Genomic DNA, 12166 nt, shown 5'->3' on the forward strand with positions numbered 1-12166 from the left:
GTTTGTGATAAAGGATGGAATCTATATCAAATTGTAAACAAAGTTGTGATCAACCCGAAAAAATTCTATCACTTGATAACACCGTTCCGATTGGGTTCTTTCTTGGTGTTTACGGCTAGATAAGACAATAGCAATAATAGTTTATAAAGAATTCACAATTAAAGGCTTTTTTTTAGTTATTTGGACATGAAATAACTGTGGCAGAGATTATCGTAGTCAACGAATATACATTTTACCGCCAGTTACAACAAAAGACACAATTCGGTAGGCCTGTACTGCCGGGACTACGAAGTGTAAGAAAGATTATCGTGTTTACCAGTCAACGTGAAGTGATAAGCACTAAACTGTACCACAGCCATCAACCCAACAAGTTTTTGATTGAGAATGGAATCTTTATCAAATTAAATTAATTAGTAATTAAATTATAAATAGAGCTGTAATCAAAATGAAAAATTCAATCATTTCCTTTTGTATTCTTCATACCTATACGTCTTTACGGTTCAAGTAGGACGACAACCGAAAGCCCAAGCGTCAAAATGATTACACATATTATAATTATATTTTTCGGAGAATTATAATGGTTCTAAAACAGATGAAATTGCTACGAACTGTGGCTAAAATAGTATTTTATCACTTCCTGTACCTACCAATAAGGTATCTTAAAACGTATCTGGATTTTTTCAGCGTATTATCGAATTAATTTTTGTGAACAGTGAACAGTCCCGTTAAATATTTTCAGGGGCTGCTGATTGTCGATATATTGAAAACGGTTTTGAATCAAAAATTTCGACTAAAAGTCATTACAGGGATGTTCTTTGACCCAACCACCTACTAATTCATTTTAAGATACCTTACGAGTATATGCACTATGTTTAGAGTTCTCCTTTAGTGTTTATGCCTTGGTTAGGCAAAAGCTGTAATAGTTATTAAAGATTTGATGATCGAAATAAATTATTTTTTCTAGTTATTTGGACGCGGAACAACCGTGGAAAGGAGATGATCATAGTCAACGGGTATACGTTTTACCGCCACATACAACAAAAGCATTCCTTTCGATGGGACTGCACTGCCGGCGCTAAGTGCAAGGCTTACATTGTAACAATTCAACGTGAAGTGATACGCGCCAAACTAGGCCACAGCCACCCACCCAACAAGTTTTTGATAAAGGATGGAATCTATATAAAATTATAAATAAAATATTGATCGAATTGAATTTTTTTAACTTGATAACACAGTCCATTTGAGTTCTTTGTTGGTAGCTTCGGCTTAGGAAGGACAGTAGTCATAATAGTTTTAAGATTTGACAGTTAAAGAAATTACTTTTTTTAGTTATTTGGACACGAAACAACCGTGGCAAAGAGATGATCATAGTCAACGGGTACACATTTTACCGTCACACATATCGAAAAGACACTATACGGTGGGCTTGCACTGCCGGCGCAAAGTGTAAAGCTAACGTGTTTACGACTCAGCGGGAAGTGACGCGTGCCAAACTAAACCACATCCACCGCCAAATAAGTTTATAATTAGGAAGGGAGTCTATATAAAATTGTAATTAAAACCGTGATCAAACTAATACCTTCTAGTCTATCTCTATTCAACACTATTCTTTACAATTTTTTATTGTCATTTATGACTTAGTTTTTATCGATTTTGATCATTACTTTTTTTTCTAGTTATTTGGACACGAAACAACCATGGTAAGGAGATGATTATAGTCAACGGGTACTCGTTCCGTTGCCACACGCGGCAGAAAGTCACTGTTCGGTGGATGTGCACTTACGGCGCTAAGTGTAAGGCCATCGTATTTACTTTTCAACGTGATGTGGTACGTGCCAAGTTAGACCATAATCATCCCCGCGAATAAATTTATAATTAAAAATGGAGTGTATACCAAGCTGTGAATAAAGATTTCAAACCCAAAAATTTCCATCAGTTCTTACCTTTTCAATGCTACTATCTGGCCATTCTTAAATTACATTTATTTTGTGACACACAAACAAAATATTTGCAATTTTCAAAGTTTACTGGGGCTGAACATTATAAAAAAATTGCGACGCGTCTAATTTATGGATGGCCTGCAACGTATTATATTTATCTCTTAGGTAGAACGGCGGGAAAATCAGTTGTTTGAGATTCCTTGATTATTATTATTTTTTCTAGTAATTTGGACTCGAAGCCGTCTTGATAAAGAAATGATTATAGTCAACGGGTACTCGTTTTGCTGCCACACGCGGCAGAAACAAAGTGTGCGGTGGAGATGCACTTACGGCGTCAGGTGTAAAGCCTACGTATTAACTTGTCAACGTGCAGTAACACGTACCTCGCTATGTCACTGCCACCCGCCAAATAGGTTTATCATAAAGAATGGAGTGTACATCAAAATATAAAATTGCGCGACTGCTGATACATGGATACCAACGAGAGCTGCCTTCTGGCTGAAAGACGTTGCGTTCCGACGGTGCACCATGCCGCAGATGAATGCGATATCAGCGACGGTGACTGAAACAGGGGCACGCCGGTTTGTCAGCCAATTCGTTTTAAAAGTTTTGTATTTTTATTGATTATACTCGTATGTATGTTAGACTGTAAGGTTTCTAATGTATTGGCCACGTTGCCCAAAATAAATGGTTTAATTGTTAGGTTATATTATAAAAAAGCGTTTTCCTTACGTTTTGTACTTACGGCTAAAACGGTAGGAAACCCAGTTGTTAAGAGATTTGACAGTTATTTAAATTCACTATATTTTTTTCAGTTATTTGGACTCGAAGTAATCGTGACAAAGAAATGATTATAGTCAATGGATACTCGTTTTGCTGCCAAAAGCGGCAGAAGCAGACTATTCGGTGGATCTGCACTTACGGCGCTAGGTGTAAGGCCGCCGTATTTACGAATCAACGTGAAGTGATCCGCGCCAAACTAGACCACAGTCACCCACCAAACAAGTTTATAATTAAGAATGGAGTCTATTTCAAATTTTAATAATTTCCTTGTTCACTCTTTATGTGCACTTACGGCTATAGTCTGGGACAATAGCCAAACACGGTATTTGTTAAGTACTTTAAAGAGTTTTGATGATTACGAAAAAAAAATTCGGATTACAATAATAAAATAACAATTCCGAAAAACAGGTGATATTACTATGAACGCAGGTTTAGTATTTTATTGGGTTAGATTAGGCTACGTAGGCACTATTCGTATGTTTGCAATTTGAACACGTTCTTGTTCGTATGTTTTTTTTTAATAATTTACGTTTTGGAGCTTATTACTTTCATTTTTTTTGTAGTTATTTGGACCCGAAATAACCGTGGCAAAGAGTTGATGATAATCAACGGGTATACATTTTACCGCCACATGCAACAAAAACATGCTATGCGGTGGGCCTGCACACTCGGTTCGTCTAAATGTAATGCCTCTGTACACGCCGTGAATCGCAAAATATTACGTACAAGACTGGATCATAATCACGAGGCGAATAAGTATGTTATAAAAAATGGTATTTATATTAAACTCTAACAGCCTTATTCATAAAAAATCCTTAATTGAGGTTTGATCGGTCTGTTACTTAGCAGACTGATTAAGCTTGTTAGACGGTTGTCAAGAAGTATGATTCATAAACGCTTGCTAGCAGTCTGCTAGTTGTTGAGCTGCTGATAGACGGATTAGACGCGTTATGTTGGCAATCTTGACAAATCAGACAAAAAATGGCCTCATCGATAATTAAAAATAATAATTGACAGCAGTGACAGCAAATTAGCAGGAAAAAAAAGCGAGATGTTTGTTTTCCCGCCATTTCCGATCCGCATGTTTATGTTTAAGTGCAAAAAGCCGTAATTATGTTAATCATTCTAATTTTATTTTTCTCATATTTATTGTTAGTAAAGTAGTAAAGTAGCAGTAATTTTAGTGGATTTTTAAATACAAATTCCTGAAAATGAATTTTCCTGGTTTTTTTTTAAATCTTTGCGTAACTTCACCCTTCACTAAAAATATCTTCGGTATGGTATTTTGCTCTTGTCAAAGTCAGCTTTTCAAACTTGTGGCGGCCATTTTGTGACTTAGCAGGGAGATGAAGGAGGGTCTACGGTCCTCTAACTTTAGCAGAGCCTTGATCGACTGATTAGCGCTAACAGACGTTTATGAATCACGTTTTTTAGCATCGGGCCTTCAAGGAGGCTCTAACTTTTTATGAATAAGGGGGTAAATATATAGTGTGATCTAATTGGAATATCCTGTTACTTTTGAATAATAATATGTGTATAGTTGCATAGTCTGTCTCGGTTTCCGTTTTTCTTTTTCTTTTATTGTTTTTATAGTCACGAATAAATGTTTTTCTCTCTTTTCTTTTCTATCTTTCTTTTCTTTCTTTCTTTCATATTTAAAATTAGTTGTTGCAATATATGCAATAAATAACATATCTCTTTTACTTTTGCTTCCGAGGCTATGGAATAAGTTGCCGGTCGCCGTCCGACAATCTTCCTCCGTATACTCGTCCAGGGAGACATTGTAGATGTGTCTCACTCTATGGTTCCTTGATTATTTAGTAGCGCTGCGTAGGACGTCCACCAACGAGATGGACGGATGACCTGGTTAATGTCGCGGGTTCACGTTCAGGCAACTGAATGTCTATGGGGGAGGCCTATGTCCAACAGTGGACGTCCTATGGCTGATATGATGATGATGATGAAATAATTATCCCTTATACTTGCGATATATTTATGTATTGTACGTAATGTCTTTATTTATTTATTTTATGTTTAGTTACAGGCATATTATAATGTTTTATATACCTATTTATTATTTATATTTAGGGTTTACATATGCATTTATATTTATTCAAATGTTTTGTTCTATTTGTCGATCCTGGTTTTTTTTGATTGCTCTTCTCTACCACTCAAAGGTTGACAGGCAGCGATCCCTTCAGGGATAAGTCCGCTTTTGTACTTAAAACCTTTATTTTTTTGTAACCTTTTTGTTTTTCCCTTTATTACAATAAAGAATAATAACAAACAAACAAATACGTCAGTACAAAAAATATAAATAAAAATGAACTAAAACGAACTAATTCAAAACTTTATAAAAATCCTACATTTACATAATTTACAATATATCTCCCAGATCGCTGCTATTCGGGCTGGGTGTCCATGAAGCTGGCTACGTTTCTTCGTTTTATGGCAATGCCAATACGTTGACCGAGGAAAGAGCCAGCCCTATGGTCACCAGAGGAACTGACTTGCTTCTTTTTTTTTTAATTTAAAAACTAAACCCGATAAAACTAAATATGTTCACTACCGGACCAAACATTAAGAATATTAAGAAAGTTTTTGTAGCCCAAAAACGGTGTATAAGAGCTAAGTATATGGGGCCTGAAACCAACTGATTCATGTAAAACTGTCTTTAGAAAGAATAAGATCCTCACACTTCCATGTTTATACATTCTAGAGGCATGTAAGTTTGTACGGAACCATATGGAACTGTTTATAATAAGGAATAATGATACAATACAATACAAAACAATTACTCTTTATTGTACACCAGAAATAGTAAGCGATACAGAGAACAGGTACACAGAGAAATTTACATGGTAAGCAATAATAAGCGATAATAAGCGGACTAAGACGCAAAAGCATTTAAATTTACCAGTTGCCAAACTAAATTTATTTAAGTAAAAGGAATTCTTATTATATGCTAACCAAAATTTACAATACTTTACCGAAATCTATAATAAATTTATCAGGAAATATATTATATATACTAAACTTAAGACATGGTTATTATGAAGAATGTTATTATTCTATAAATGTTTTTTTTTACATTAATAAATGAATATTTATTGACATAGTCTTACAAGGAGAACAATTTACATAATTGAAATGCTTCATATTTTGTACGCCAGAAATGGCTGAATGGCGGTATAAATATAATATATTATAAGACCTTGATGTTAACCCGTTCAATGCAAATAAATATATTTGAATTTGAGCTTCGGGTCCCTCGGTCCAAGAGTTTCAACAGTAAAAGTCGCAAATAACTATGTTGTTGCAGAATTAACCAACTTTTTTTTTCTAGTTATTTGGACTCGAAATAGGCGTGGCAAAGAGATTGTTATAGTCAATGGATACACATTCTACCTTCACTCGAAACAACAGCGCGCGACTCGTTGGGCCTGTACTCTCGGCTATCATAAGTGTCAAGCTAACGTGAACATCATTGATCGTCAACTAACACGTGTTAAAATGAATCACACTCATCCAGCTCATAAATTTGTGATACAGGATGGAGTTTATATAAAATTATAAGTAAACCTATGATCACGCACCCCTTTCATTGGTTTATCTTATGAACTATGTCGTACTTCCACAGAATTAATAAAAAAAATAAGTAACTAAATATTTAGGCTAAAATCAAGGAGTTCCTGTACTTTGAGAATCGCGGTATTAGGTTCCAACTACGCTTCCAAAAACTAGCTGACTAGATTCATCTGAATTATGACTTCATCTAGATAGGAGATTCATTTTGTTTTAGGTAGATGTCATTTTAATAAAGCCGTCATCAAACAAAACAAACCCATTGTTTTCTTTTTGATCTTCATACATATTTACGTCTCCGCATGGATAAAAGAAATCTCATTTATCTCGTGAGACATATTGACAAAATTACTAAATCAAACGGTGACTAGTTTCGATCTTTTCGTCGTGAACGGACTCACCTTTGCAAAAGATCTTCCGAAAAGATCGAAAGTAGTTGAACTATTCCTGGCTAAATTGAACTGGCATTACTAGTTATTTTGCCAATAGAAATCTCATTTCTTAAAAATTTGATATGACCCGAAGCAAATGTGGCAAAAAGTTATCTCTTTATAATCATAGTTGACGGATATACGTTTTACCGTCTTATTGAACGAAATTTTATTGTACGCTGGGCCTGCACTCTCCGCACTGCTCTTTCATAAATTACGTCATAAATGAACACGTCAAAAATAGCCAAAATTGGTGTGAGGACTTTATGGTGGGCCCCGAAGGATAACCGATAAGGAATCAAAGAAGTGGATGATAGAGTCTAACTTCTGATAGTAAGATCATTGGCGTATCTATAGTTATTTTTCAGGGGAGGCCTAGCCTGGATTTTTGTGTGAAGATATTAGTATTACAGAATTTTGAATCGGTGGCCCAGCATCCTGGGGTGGGTTGGTCTTGTGACCATACTGGGGTGGGCACGGCCAACCCGGCCCCCCTCTATATACGTCTATGAGTATGGTACGGTTGTGTTGCTGTGAAGATGAGCTCTGGTTGAGTTCGAAACGCGTCAGTGTATTGTGGTGGTGGTGATGGATGGGTTTGTGTGTGTTCTTACAGTGAGAAGGTGGAGGAACTGCATGAACACGCATGTCTTGCATAAACTTAGCTATCATAAGGTCGCGGGTGACCGCCCCCTCCCCATACATACCTGTTTTTTTTGTATTTTTTATTTATTTAATTGTATACTGTAGTTTTTAAGTATTTTATTTGTAATTATTTTATGTTGAAAAAATGTCTTTCTGCCAAGTTTCTTGCAGCGCATTCTTCTTGGCAATGATGGTCTTTCCGAAAGCGCTGGTAGTTTAAAAAATTACGTGTAAAAGTGCCCATTGCGGCTATTTACTGAATAAATGATTTGAATTTGAATTTTGAGCAAAAAATATTTTAGTTCATTTGTACTTAAATACAATACAACCAACTGGTAGTTTATCCTAAGGTCTTTGTTATTACTTTGTTATTGCTTTACGCATTATTGATTGATTCTTTGGATATCATAAACAGTTTTTGGTATAATTGACGTATTTTATTCCAGTTATTTGGACTCGAAACAGTCGTGGTAAAGAGATGATCATAGTCAACGGGTACACATTCTGCCGGCACTCGAAACAACAACAGACGTTTAAGTGGATCTGCACCCTCGGCTATACTAAGTGTCAAGCCACAGTTAACACCTTCGAACACCAAGTGATACGTGCCAGGTTGGATCACACTCATCCGGCTAACAAATTTATGATACGAGATGGAATTTATTTCAAAATATAAGGAAAACTGTGACCATGCTGGAACCTTCTAGTTTCGCTTAAATTGGAGTTGTGATGCAAGCGTCAGTGCCGTCAGTAGCGCTACGATCGTGACGCCTTGTAAGAACGATATTATCAATGCAGTAACCACTCGAGCTTCGTTGTCGATATTGACATATTCACATTGTAGTTTCATTCGCGTTAGGCTCCGCATTTTCGTGCTCTATTTGGAGAAAACTGAAGCAAACAGCTTTTAACAAAATAAAAGTTTTCAGCTCATTACATCATTCACCTGAAATAGGATTGTCTCTATTGCAGATTTTAGATTTGGCTAGTACCTATTAAGTAATAAGTAACAAGAAATTTTAGACATGTCCTCTTAGAAATTGCTCCCAAGATTATCTTGCGTACCTATTCATAAGTACAAGTCCGCGTTTGTCGCATCACCTCTTTTCGAGGGCATTTCCCTAGCTACCACAGCCAGTATAGAAATTCTTGGTATTGACATCTCGAGTGAAGTCCAGTTCCGCGATCATTTGGAGGGTAAGGCTAAATTAGCCTCGAAGAAGCTCGGCGTGCTCAACAGATCGCCACCACCGCCTCCAGCTTTATAAGGCGCAGGTTCGTCCACATATGGAATACTGCTCTCATCTGTGGGCAGGGGCTCCCCAGTACCAGCTTCTCCCTCTGGACCGCATACAACGTAGAGCGACTCGAATAGTTGGCTGCCAACGAATTTCTGATCGACTTGACTCCTTGGCGCTGCGTAGAGATGTAGCTTCACTGTGCATCCTCTATCGCATGTACAACGGGGAGTGCTCCGAGGAGTTATTCGGGTTGATCCCTGCCGCATGCTTCCGCCACCGCCCTACGCGACAAAACTTCCATCCTCACCACATAGATGGTGTGTGTGGTGTGTGGTGATGGTGTGATGGTGTTCTACTTTGCGTTTTTCCAGAAATTTCCTGCCTCGCACAGCAAAGCTCTGGAATGAACTATCGCCTGCGGTATTCCCGGACCGATGCGACCTTCAAGCTTTCAAAAAAAGAGCGTACTCCTACCTAAAAGGCCGGCAACACACTTGTGACTTTTCTGGTGTTGCAGGTGTCCATGGGCAACGGTAATCGTTTGTTAATGTATGTTTTAAATATATCAATTTCTACTGATATGGGTTTAATCTCTCTCCCTCTCTCTCTCTCATTTTATAACATTAATAAGGGTTGGGATTTAAGCACACCGAATTGTAAAACATATTTAGACATTTCAAAATGTCACACTCGTGCCAATCTGGATCACAAACGAGCACAGAACATGTTAAATATTAAAGAATAATGTTAAGTAAATATGATTGGTTTTTTGGAGTATTTTTGTATTTTTTATTTCAACTCCAAATTTGTTACTTTTACGGGTATCCCGTGAAACCATAAGAAAAACCAGAAAAAAGACCAGCGCTGGGCTCTTTTTCTGGTTTTTCTGTGCATCCATGTCTCAGTTTGTATTTTCGATTAAGTAAATAGTTGCTTATTGTGAGTAAATTTAACTTTCTATCAAAATTGTTGTTTTAAGTATATTTTTGTCACGTGAATTTCCGCTACGTGAAGACAGGCTACGGGTAAAAAAATGTGGAATCATAATTGAGGGTACCAGATACCCACATCTGTGACAATAGTTTAAAAAAATGGGTTATAGTCTTTTCTCCTTATTTTTTGCAGTAATTTGGGCTCGAAGCAACCGTGACAAAGAAATTATAATAGTCGGTGGGTACACATTCTCCTACAACAGCCTTACACCCCGTAATAGTATTCGTTGGACCTGCTCTCGCGGCACTACCAAGTGTCACGCCGTGGTGTATACCGAAGATCGCAAACTGATTCGTGCCAAAGTAGACCACACCCACCCGCCCAATAAGTACATAATTAAAAATGGCATCTATATCAGATTATAAAGCTAATTAAAGCCGTGGCTTGCCCCATGAATAGTAGATTGTACAACAAGAGCATAAAATGAGCCATTTTACCCTCGGGAAAAATGGGACGTTCTTATACCCACGTCGACGCCGTCGTCAGTGGATAGATATTTCGAGGGAAAACAATAGGTTAAATGCTCGACTTGTACACTTTACTTTTCACTTTGATTGCGAGGAAATGAAATAGCAACAGTGGAAACAATTGTTCACTTACAAGGTACCTTAATTATTTTTCATACATTGCAATATGATTATAAATTTTTAGTTTTATTGATTTATTTTGATTGATTTCATTGAATTTAACTTTTTTGTTTGTGGCTGTTGACACCTGCCCCCTGTACCACAGAAGTTACAAGTGCTAGAATTCGACAAAATTGTAAGATTTTACTATGAGAAACTTGAAAATTTTGTCGAATTTAGCACTTGTAACTTTTGTGGTGCAGGGCACTGATTGCCTAGGTCTAGACGAAGATTTTACTTTATGCACTAGACTCTAGAGCATAAGTTATTTCATGTCGCCTTAATCCAGCATAAATACGAAGTTTATGAGCATGAGAAAAGGTAGTTAGTTATTTTAATAAAGAGATAATTATCAAAAATCAGACTATATTTTAATTGTTAATATGTTAGCTGGCTTCCCCAAAACAAACAGGATATTACTTAAACTTTTACGACGTACGACGTCGAGTACGACGATAGTGACGATTCTAGTACCATGTAATGATTGAAGCCCAATATATAGTGTGTAGGTGAGGTAGATGGCTATATTTCCACTGAGCCACCGACTTCAAACTAGTAGAAAATTATTATTTAAGGTTCTTGAAGTCGGTTCCATTTTGTTTTTTTTTTTTGGTGAGTGTTTTATTTCTGGGGAAACACGCGTGTTCGAAATTTAGCTGAAGTGAAGCTTGGTTGCCCAGGTACTATATTAAATCTGACAAGCAAGTGACATTTGGTTTCAATTTAGTATTTTATTTTGGCTTGCTTTACTTTAATTGCTGCAGCCTATCCCTGGCCTGTGGACAAACATGAAAACACATGTTGTGTCTACTAAGTATTCATTTTAGTGATATTTTCAGTATTGTGGATCCGGAATTCAAAAGGGAAGGATATGTGCGTCGTTAATGGCTTTTCCTTTTACCGTCAGAAAGAGCATTGCAACACGATTCGCTGGAAGTGCACGTCGAGCCTGTGCAAATCGGCGTTCACAACCACCCACAAGAATGATATCATCCGCTCCAATTTATACCACTCACATATGCCACCATTTTATACAATTACAAACGGTATTTACATTAAATTATAGAAAAAATAAAACTACGCTAATTCATCTTGCTTCTCGGCTAATCCGTGCACCCGAGTAGCTGCAGTGCACGTCTGCGCGACATGTATATGTTATGACTAGACCCCGCTATTGGAGGTGCAATTTGGTAGCTGTCAAGTCTTAGGGATGGGTAAAAAATATTTTAAAATACTAACAAAATGACGATAAAATTATTTACCATAACGAGATAATGACAGTCTAAGACTTAAATTAAACGTGTTTATACAAAATAAAACAGGACTAAATACAAAATGAATAATGTTTTAACATTTTTAATTTATATGCAGAAAAAAAACTTTAATTAAATCCAATATATCTTAGCTCTATTTATTTTGAGAAATATGTCTCGTAATATTATTACTATTTTTTTTATTAAAATTATGGTAATATATTTAAAAAAATATTTTGAATGTCTCGTAATATATTAATATATTTTTAAAATTTAGTAATATTACGAGACATATTTCTAAAAATAAAAAGAGCTAAGATATATTGGGTTTAATTGAAGTTTTTTTTCAATTTCATATTTTAATACAATATTAATTTTGTATTTTTTTTATTTTTATTTGACTGGATGGAAAGCGAGCAAGTGTGTCTCCTGGTGGGGGCGTGTAATTATTCCTGTTTTACAAAACAAACACGTTAGACTGTCAATATGGTAAAGAAAAATTATCGAGAGTTAGTTAGTATTTTAAAGTATTTCTTACCCATCCCTAAGACTTGACAGTGACAGCTACCAAATCGCACCTCCGATAGCGGGGTCTAGTAATGACACGCGGCGTCCGCCCTCCTCAAATAACGATTTGATAGTATTATGGTGCCTTTCAGATTAGAGCTT

General features: G+C 36.4%; 1 protein-coding gene across 3 annotated transcripts in view; it reads left to right on the forward strand.

The window, feature by feature from the left end:
• LOC141434168 (uncharacterized) overlaps positions 1 to 12166 on the forward strand; it is a 500735-nt gene that overhangs the window by 235861 nt on the left and 252708 nt on the right. The gene's annotated exons all lie outside the window — the stretch shown is intronic.

This window comes from Choristoneura fumiferana, chromosome 13 (genome assembly GCF_025370935.1).
Source record: "Choristoneura fumiferana chromosome 13, NRCan_CFum_1, whole genome shotgun sequence".
Taxonomy (NCBI): Eukaryota; Metazoa; Arthropoda; class Insecta; order Lepidoptera; family Tortricidae; genus Choristoneura; species Choristoneura fumiferana.